This window comes from Brassica napus, chromosome A9 (assembly GCF_020379485.1).
Source record: "Brassica napus cultivar Da-Ae chromosome A9, Da-Ae, whole genome shotgun sequence".
NCBI classification, from domain to species: domain Eukaryota; kingdom Viridiplantae; phylum Streptophyta; class Magnoliopsida; order Brassicales; family Brassicaceae; genus Brassica; species Brassica napus.
In genome coordinates, this window is record NC_063442.1 from 9,440,182 (window position 1) to 9,449,408 (window position 9,227).

A 9,227-nucleotide genomic window follows, 5' to 3' on the forward strand; every position below is an offset into this window, starting at 1 on the left:
TTCATTGCAATTGTCCGTAGTAGAAACTATCTTTGATTTTAAAAGGTTTGGAGCGGTTTAAAGCGATTTATAACATTTTGTGATTATTGTCAAATATCAACAACCGCCAATAACCGTAAAATGTAGTGGTAGCGGAAAAACCAGTTAAACCCGTGGTAATGTTACATATCTCTACGCTCATGTGAGAATTAATTGGATAGTCAATTTTTATGCTTTTTATTTTTGTGTATTTTAACATAAACCTATATTTTTGTGTATATTAACTAAATTTTTTGTCCTATGTTTCTTACTCCTTATAAAGATCTTACATATAGTAGAGTCCTATCTCTCTTGTAGCGAAGAACAAAGAAAAATGCAAATTCAATCAAATATCTTTACATTCTTTTCTTAAACCTAACAAAACTAATTAAGCTTCTCTAAACACATTGACCAAAAAACATATCTTAAAACGGTCACTAAAAAATCATAATAAATATGCTTGGCCTGAAACCACTAAAGTAAGGATGAATCGTAGAGTAATGGGATCTATGTGCTGCTTCCCCTGCAAACATGACTTGAAGCTCATGAACCTTGGCTTGATCATGATAATTGACCTGACCAACCTTCTTGTTAACCCTTAGCAATGGTTACCAACCTTCTTGTTAACCCTTAGCAATGGCTCGGCCGTGGCGTCTAGCTCATCCCCGCTTGATTACCGCGTTATATGATTAGCGCTGAATAGTGGGTTACCTCCCCTTTTGTTCTTACAAAACATTTGATATTATATGTTAATTAAGTAAATGCATTTTACTGAGATAAAGAGAGATAGAGTGAGAGACTATAGGAGTTTTGTAAACGTGTTCATGAGTAAAATGATCTATGTCTTTTGATCGGCTGTGTCATCATTCTCATCATTCTCTAGTTTGTTCATGGGAATTTGTTTGACTAACCTATCTTGGATAATGTCTCTTATTGCAGTAAATGAATGTAAAATTTATAAACATTATCTTAATGACTATTTACAAATATAACTGTCTACTCGTAATATTATAATTCAAACTTCAAACCCAATGCTTGCAATTCAAATGATGTAAGAAAAGAAATAGTTTATTTACCGTGATTAAAGTATCTTGAGTGGGTAAGACATTATGAAAACATAATATTAATATTTACTATTTAGAAAATATATATTGTTTTATTTTTACTATGTATCTGATAGTATAGTATTCAGATATTAAATTTACTAACACAGTAAATATTGGATGAACAAATGGTAAATAGTTTTTAAACAATAGGTTAAAAAATAAACAGAAATTATTTGATCATTAAGGTTGTTTTGATCTACTATTTTGTAAGCTTTTCACTATTTAAATAAATAATTTTAAAACATAATACTGAATTAATCAATTTTTAGTAACACAGAAGTGATATAATATTTTACTTATTCTAATAGCCGGTATCTATAAATATTTTTGACATATGTAATGATTAATTCAACTTTGGCTTAAATTTTAAAGAAAACATGAAGCTAAAGAGCCATCAACTTCTTAGTTATTTTCTTGTTTTTTTTTTACTCTAAGGTTTTGGGAGTGTAAGAGTTGAATAGACGTGGTGCCTGTGTGAATTATAACATTTGTTCTTGGCATACGGTTAACATTTGTTCGTGTTTCTTCTGGATTACGAAAAATACATATGCAATACAGAATTACATGTTCAAGTATTAGAATTTATATGAAGCTAATTCTTTATTATATAATTTTGGGAAACCAAGCATTGCAAAAAATATACTCTGACACTAACTCCTCCCTTCAGCCTCTTGTTTCTTACCTCATTACTTTAATTGCTAATGGCTATCTAACAATCTCACTCTCTAATTCTTTAATAATAATGTTTATCAAGTTTTCCACTACATTCTTCATATCCTGGCAATTTTATTGTTATTTTTGAAACAAAGATCAGCACGTCTAGCCAAACTCTATGCTCTAGCACGGTTCACTAATGTCAGATGCCTAATGTAATGTTGAAAACAAAGTTTAATACTAATGCAACTTCTTAAAACGAATGTATCCTATGAAGATCATGATGAATCTTTGCAATATGAATAAGTAAGAAAGATTTGCTGGAATCAGGAACAAAAGCTGCGTGAAACTCGATGAAAGGATCAAAGTTTCCAGCTTTTATACGATTCCCATTACTGAGAATGAACACAAACGTGTTTTCCAAAAGAAAAAAAAAAGAACACAAACTTGGAGCAATTTTCCAGATCATCACCGTCACCCATGGAGAAATCGAATCGAGTCACTGTTTAGAGTAATATAAGCTAGCAAAGTACATCAAAAGAGATTAGAGATGCATTACAAATAAAATCGATCCATGCAATATATCAGCGATGAAAAAAGAAGGGAAACAGACCATCGAGAGAGAGATTGATTATAATGATTGAGGGGAGGAACTGATGAATTTCACGTCAAGAATCTCACATATTTATAGATTGTAGATTCATACCATGGAAGAAAGAAGGGGGTATTGAATGAGACATCATGTAAGCAGTGGTGGGAAGGTGGCATTAATGATGATCATTCAATGTATAGGTCTTCCGACTTCCGTAACGGTGCTGGTTTCATAAGGCGGTGGGAGGAAATCAATCGTGAAGAGAGATCCGTTGTATTCCGAACAGAGATTGGTCGGGAAATAACGTTTCTTGCAACACTTTTTTTTGTCACTGTTCTTAATTGCGGTTAGATGAAGACGGAGTTGAACGCTTGCGGCTGCAGAAGATCGTCGTTAGATAATAAGATAATATGTGATAAAGGTAATCTTTCTGGACTTCAGTTAATTTTATTAGTAGAGCCCAACAAAGAAATATACAGACAGCCCAACTTCAACATGACTATTCTAAGGAAAAGTAATTAAAGCCCAGCAAACAGACAATGTATCTCGCTTAAATGAAACGGTGCACTTTGGTTAAAGTGACACGTGTCACACTCTCAGTCTCCGAATTTGTGACGTGGAATCCCATGTGGCATGCTTAAGAAGGAGAGAAACCCTTCTTTATATATATAGATATATTAATGTTTTTTCAATTAAATTATATACTATTTTAAAAATCCATAACTATTTTAAATTCAAAATTTTAGAAATAAGTATCATACATGAACTGAATTTGTTTTAGAAATTTTACCTTACTCAAAACATTAAAGAGTATTTACTTATTTTTGTTATTACTTTTAAAATACATTAAAGTAAAATTTATTATTTAATAATTATTTTATAAAATATTTTATTTTGTGCACGGCACGGATTGTTACATGGTATAGTAATAATCTAGTCCCAGTGTCAAATAGGTAATCAACAAGAGACAAGGTGGGATAAGAAAATGACACTTTCTACTTTCTAGGATCATGGACTTTGCTTTTGCTTCACTTCTATGCTTCGTTTCAACAACACAAATATTAAATAAGAATAAACTCTAATGCCCTTTAGCTGTATTTTTTTTTTTTTTTTTTTGAAACTAAAAAAGTTGGTAATGAGCTCGGACGGCACTTGCTATCGTCAAGGTTAGTCAGGACGACAGCCTTTCGCTGTATTGCTGATTTTAGTTTAGCAGGAAGAGAAACCTTGCCCTAAAGTCCATAATCTCAGCCGCAGAACATCCCTAATCTAAAGCTATACTGTATTACTATTATTATTATTTTATAAAAGGCTACTTTATTATATATATCATACACGAATTTGGATTTTAAAATATTATTCTTATATATATATATAAGTTAGTGTTTTTTTTTGAACTGGTATATAGTATAAGTTAGTTGGTTAGTTAATTAGTTACCAAAACTTTCACCCAATTCTCTAGAGCATTTCCACACAACAAGAACAACAACTTCGCCTAAAAGTTACCAGATATGATATGTTATCTAATAACATGTTCAAATTATCACCGTCAACAATTCAACTCAAGGCAAATTTATTTCAGAAGTCCTAAGAGCTGAAAACTTCTTATGATTTCACACCAATTTTTAAATCAAAAATACAAAACATAATATTTAATAAAATAATAACATGAAAATATTATTTTTGTTAAAAGAAAATGAATGTATTTTTTCCTTTGAGAACTGACCTATCTTTTCTTATTATTTCATCATAACAATCACCTGATACTTATAAGTTATCCAAAACTAACTTTATATAGGTGAAACTGAAATTAAACTTTTAGATTTTCATGACATTTTGTACCAAAGTGATTTTTCTTGTTGGGTAAAGTTTTGTTACAACTTGTAAAAGATCATATGAAGAAAATGAGAAAACAGGATCGGACCCACACGACCAAGAACAAATTGTGAGATTAATGATCGAAGCCTATCTCACGCCGGACCGTCAGCTACCACGTCAGCAACTTCCAAATGTTAGCCCCAAAATACACTATTACTGGTCGACTCGCAGCATATTAAAATGCATACAAATTTGTCAAATTCAGATTGTGTTTTCTTCTCAAGATTGTGTTTATCAAATGAATCGAACCAAAACGGACGCTAGCTGGTATACGTCCATCTAATATAATTTTTTATTTGCCAAAGGATGTTCTAATAGAATGAACATGTGAATATAATAAAAGTAATATCCATAGAGTACAATAATTACCTTTGAAAAGTATCATATGTATATATTACTTAGTGATTTCATTGGATATATATATATATATATATATATATATATATAATATATATATATATATATATATTATATATAATTGGGTAGTCTTGAAGAAGATACACGCACTTTGACAATAATTAAGGTAATCTCCACATTTACTATCGTTGGAAATGATCATATGAATACAAAATGCATAGATATGACCATACATATTTTGAAAGTGCCTTTTGAATTTGCATAAAGAAAGACTTTTGAAGTCTTTCGAACCTTTTGTTTGAATTTCACAAATAAATATCTCTGCGACTTACACCAAAAAATATATATATATCTCTGCGACGCTGAAAGTAAAGGATCTTATTGTTACTGCCACTGGAAGTAAACTTGTGGCGTCGTGAAATTTACTCGTCAAATATGCGATATGTGAGAAAGCTGAAAGAAACAAAACATGGGCTAGAGACGTCTGGTCGAAAATGTTTCTGAGACGTCTGGTCGAAAATTTGAAACATGAATTTTTTTTAATTAACCTGGGACTATGCCGGACCTATTGAAAGATCCAGACTAATCCAAAAAAAAAATGCAGCCCATAGATAGATTATTTCCTTGGGTATTCAAATGGACTAAAAGCAAAAATCCATATCCATGTGGATATTCAGAATAATTGTGAATTATTTTCACGCAGTAAGTAAACTAAACCTGAAATGTGTTGGCATCTCAAGCCTAACCCCTTACCACCCGATCAGAAGGTCCTAGACAATACATGAAACTCTTGGATGGCATGCTATATTTTTCATGATTTTAAACAGTTTCTTTATCGTGGATTTTAAGATATATTTTGTTGTCAAGTTGTTTTTGAGACTGTTAATTGTGTTTTCAGTTGCCGCATTTTGGGTAATCATTTGTAAGACCATCTCCAATGTATTCCGCTATTTTTATTTGTAAATTAAAGCAATTCTAAACTAGAGATGTGTTTCTTTCAATGTATATTCCTCTATTTTTGACTTTAAAAAATAGTATTCTCGTAAAATATTTTCTTTTTACTTTACAACATGTACCTTTTATTTATGAAAATTGAAAATTAACCCTATTTAATTTTATTATTTACAAGATTTTCATAAAATTCTGATTTTTAAACTAAAATTTCTTTAAAATATTATTAGGTAAATAAAAAGTGTGATTCTAATTTTATCTAAACTGTATTTCCCTATAAAATAGATGTATTAGTTATAATTGTAAAAGTTTCAAAGTTAAAAGACTGTCTTGAAAATAATAAAGTATGACTCTATAATAAATTAATGTTATTTCTTCTTCTATAGATAGATGAAAAATAGCAATTTCTATTTTAGAAAAATAAATAGATATGAAATAGAACATGTTTTCTTTTATTATAGCATTTAAAGGCGAATATAACAATAAGTTGGAGATGCTCTAATAACTAGCAACTAGATTTTGATCCGCGCTTGGAAAGCGCGGGTTTATTGGATTATATTATAATACAAAGTCTTATTATATCGAAAAATATAATTTTTAACAGTTATATAATCTATGAATTAGATTATTTGAGATTTTATATGTACACTTTTATGTAAGTTTCTTTTAGGTATGAGAATTATATCCGGATCAAAATAAAAAACGAACCGACCCGAAAATATAGGTTTAGTCAGGTCCAGAGAAGATAACCTATATATTGGTTTTTTTTGGACCCGCAGGTCTTTGTTTGAGTCCGGGTCCTACCCTAGACCCGATCATAAATACGTTAAGTTTATTAGGTATATTTGGATATTTCGAATATGTTTCGGTATTATGGATATTTTTCTAAGTTTTTGGTTTACGATTATATTTTTTTTATTTCAGGTAAATTTTCAAATTAAAAAAATTGGTTATTTGAATAAAATTTTGGATATTTTTTAGTTCATCATGTCAGATTTTGAATTTTGAATTTTATAGGTATTTGTTTGGAGTTTCAAGTACATTATTGTACAAAAACATGGTTGATGAAATATTTTTCTTGGAAAAAGTATCATAAGGAATAATATTAGGATCTGTTAAAAATATTTAAAATATTGTATGGTTAGAATGATTAATGGTATCACCAAAAAAATAATAAATAGTTATACATGACTCCAAAAACTTTTTATATAAGATTTTTAAAAACTAGTTTTGATTCATTTTTAAGTGAAAAGTATATAAAAGTATAATATCTAAACCAATAATTTTCAAAATCGTGAATAATCAATACTGATATCGTGAAGTCGGGTTAGCTTTAACATAACCAATGAATTTCTACATTTTGAAGGTAACATGAATATTCAGAAAACTCATTTTTAAATATGAGAATATCTATCAAACGATAGACGGTTGAAAGTTTAGTATATGATATGAGATTTTAGTGAAAAAGTTTATATATGATATGATTACTTTATTATAGCGGAAAGGGGAAGTTAGAATGTACACATATATGTCGTATAACTTCTCTTGCTTTAAATCATATATTATATGATAAAAGTGATAATATAAAACATTAGTTTCAATGTTTTTACGATTAAAAATCAAAATGGTAAATATAGTAATAGTAATAATTAGGATTTAAGAGTGGGATTTAAATAAATAAAGGAATTGAATAAATTATTGTTAGAGAAATATATGGTAACATATTGTTAGTCTAAATTTAAGGTAAGACCAAAAAATAATGAGTTAAATGAAAGGGTCCAAACAACTTTTATAGGTAGATTTTTTTAAAACTCCTTACCTTTTAATAGTATTGATTATTCTAGACAGTTTTTTTATGTATAACTTTAATTTTTTTCCTTTATTACATACATTATTCAAATGTTTTAACATTATATATAATTTAATTAATACAAAAGATTTGGTATTAGATTGTTCATACTTTTAATCTGTATAGTATGGGTAGCATCAGTTTATATAACGTGGTGTACAATTTAAAAGTTCAGCTCAGAGATGATATCCACATATACAATTCATATGATGAACAAAATTGTAACCAATGAATATTTTCTTTATTTCAAAATAATATTTTGAAAATGAAATATCGAGCTAGCTGCCTAGCTACATTCCCCAAACATTCATTAGGTTTAGAAAATCCAAAGAGTAAATAATTGGGGGTTAGAACGGTTACATTACGTGTATATACAATATCCATTGGGGGCAATGCCTTAGGTACACATACAAATTATAATAAAAATAGCACAAGAGGGGAAAAATCCTCAAAATAGCATTAATTAAAGGTTAAAATAACTAAATTACTCTTAACCTTAAACCCCCATCTCACCTCCTAAATATGAAACATTAATCATTAAAACTTCCAAATATATATTAATTTTTAATTTTATTTATTAATATTTTTTTCTTTTTTCTTTTCTTTTTATGTGCTACTTTTAGAACAAAAGAGTTTTAGTGATATTGTAGGGTATTTCTCTATCCATGGTTATCATAAAAGTTGAAATCAGTAACATATATTAGAAACCATAGAACTTCTGATATTTTTATTGGACTAACATATACATGAATTATCGGCCAAGATTATAACTCTAGACTAGATTTAATGAACGGCATACACCACGATATGCTGTGTTTGTGATAAAAGAGTTAATGTTCGTCAAGAAATAGTTTTTTCTTTACACTTTAGACGGTCTCCATCAAGAGCTGGTGGATGGTAATAGAGGTTGACATCCATCCCTCTCTCTCAAAATCTTGCTTGAGCCCTCTTATCCGCCTTTCATTTCTCCGAAGCTTTTGCATAAAAGTATCTTGGTTGAGGTTAAAGGACACTGAGAGACTATGATTGATGACATAGAGAGAGAGAGATAAAAGTATAGATTATTAGGACACGGTTGTCTACTTTTTATTCTTGTTCTCTTTCTCCTCCTTCTTCATCATCATCTGATTTTCTTTATTTAACCTTACTCTCTTTTCTCTTTTCCTATCTTCTCCCTCTTTCTTAACTTTCTCTTGGGATTCGATCTCTTTCCGGTGGCTATTCCCGATGATAACTGTCAAATCTTCTCCATTTGCACAACCTCTCCTTTAGGGTTAGCTATCTCCCTCTCTATCTCTCTCTAGCTCTAACTTTATAGTGTATTTCATGAAGTGGTCGATCTTTGCTAAGAGGAAGATTCAGTAGAATCTAACTCAGACTCGGATCTTTTTAAAGGTTTGAGTTGAATCTGGCTGTATTCGAGCTTGCTAAGGTATAGAGCCTAACTTTCTTTGAAGGTTTTACTCCATCTTTGATCATCTCTCTGTCTCTAGGTCTTGGGTTTTCTTGTCAGATATTTCCACATATATTTAACTTTTTCTCTTGAAACTTGTTACCTTTTTAACCATTATCATGATTACGATGATGATCATCATTTACTGTCCTCTCATCCTACTCAATGTTGCCGTTGTTACAAGCTAAGCAAAATACATGAAAGCAGATGATTTTTCCTAAGATCGTTTTTTTTTAACTAAATATATATTCCCTAAGATCGTTAACAGTGAAAAAAATATTTTTTATGAGATGATCAGCGTAGAAATACCAATAAGTTCATATATGAACTTTTCTTCACATGAATTTTTAAAGACTGGATAATTTCTTA

At 29.7% G+C, this 9,227-nt stretch overlaps 1 long non-coding RNA gene across 1 annotated transcript; it reads right to left on the reverse strand.

The window, feature by feature from the left end:
• Positions 1 to 338: 338 nt before the first annotated feature.
• Positions 339 to 3,439, reverse strand: LOC125577837. The gene is made up of 2 exons (XR_007316236.1): positions 2,485 to 3,439; positions 339 to 742 (listed from the first exon to the last, which is right to left on the reverse strand). It is a non-coding gene; the product is annotated as an uncharacterized LOC125577837 (long non-coding RNA).
• Between the last annotated feature and the right edge of the window lie 5,788 nt (positions 3,440 to 9,227).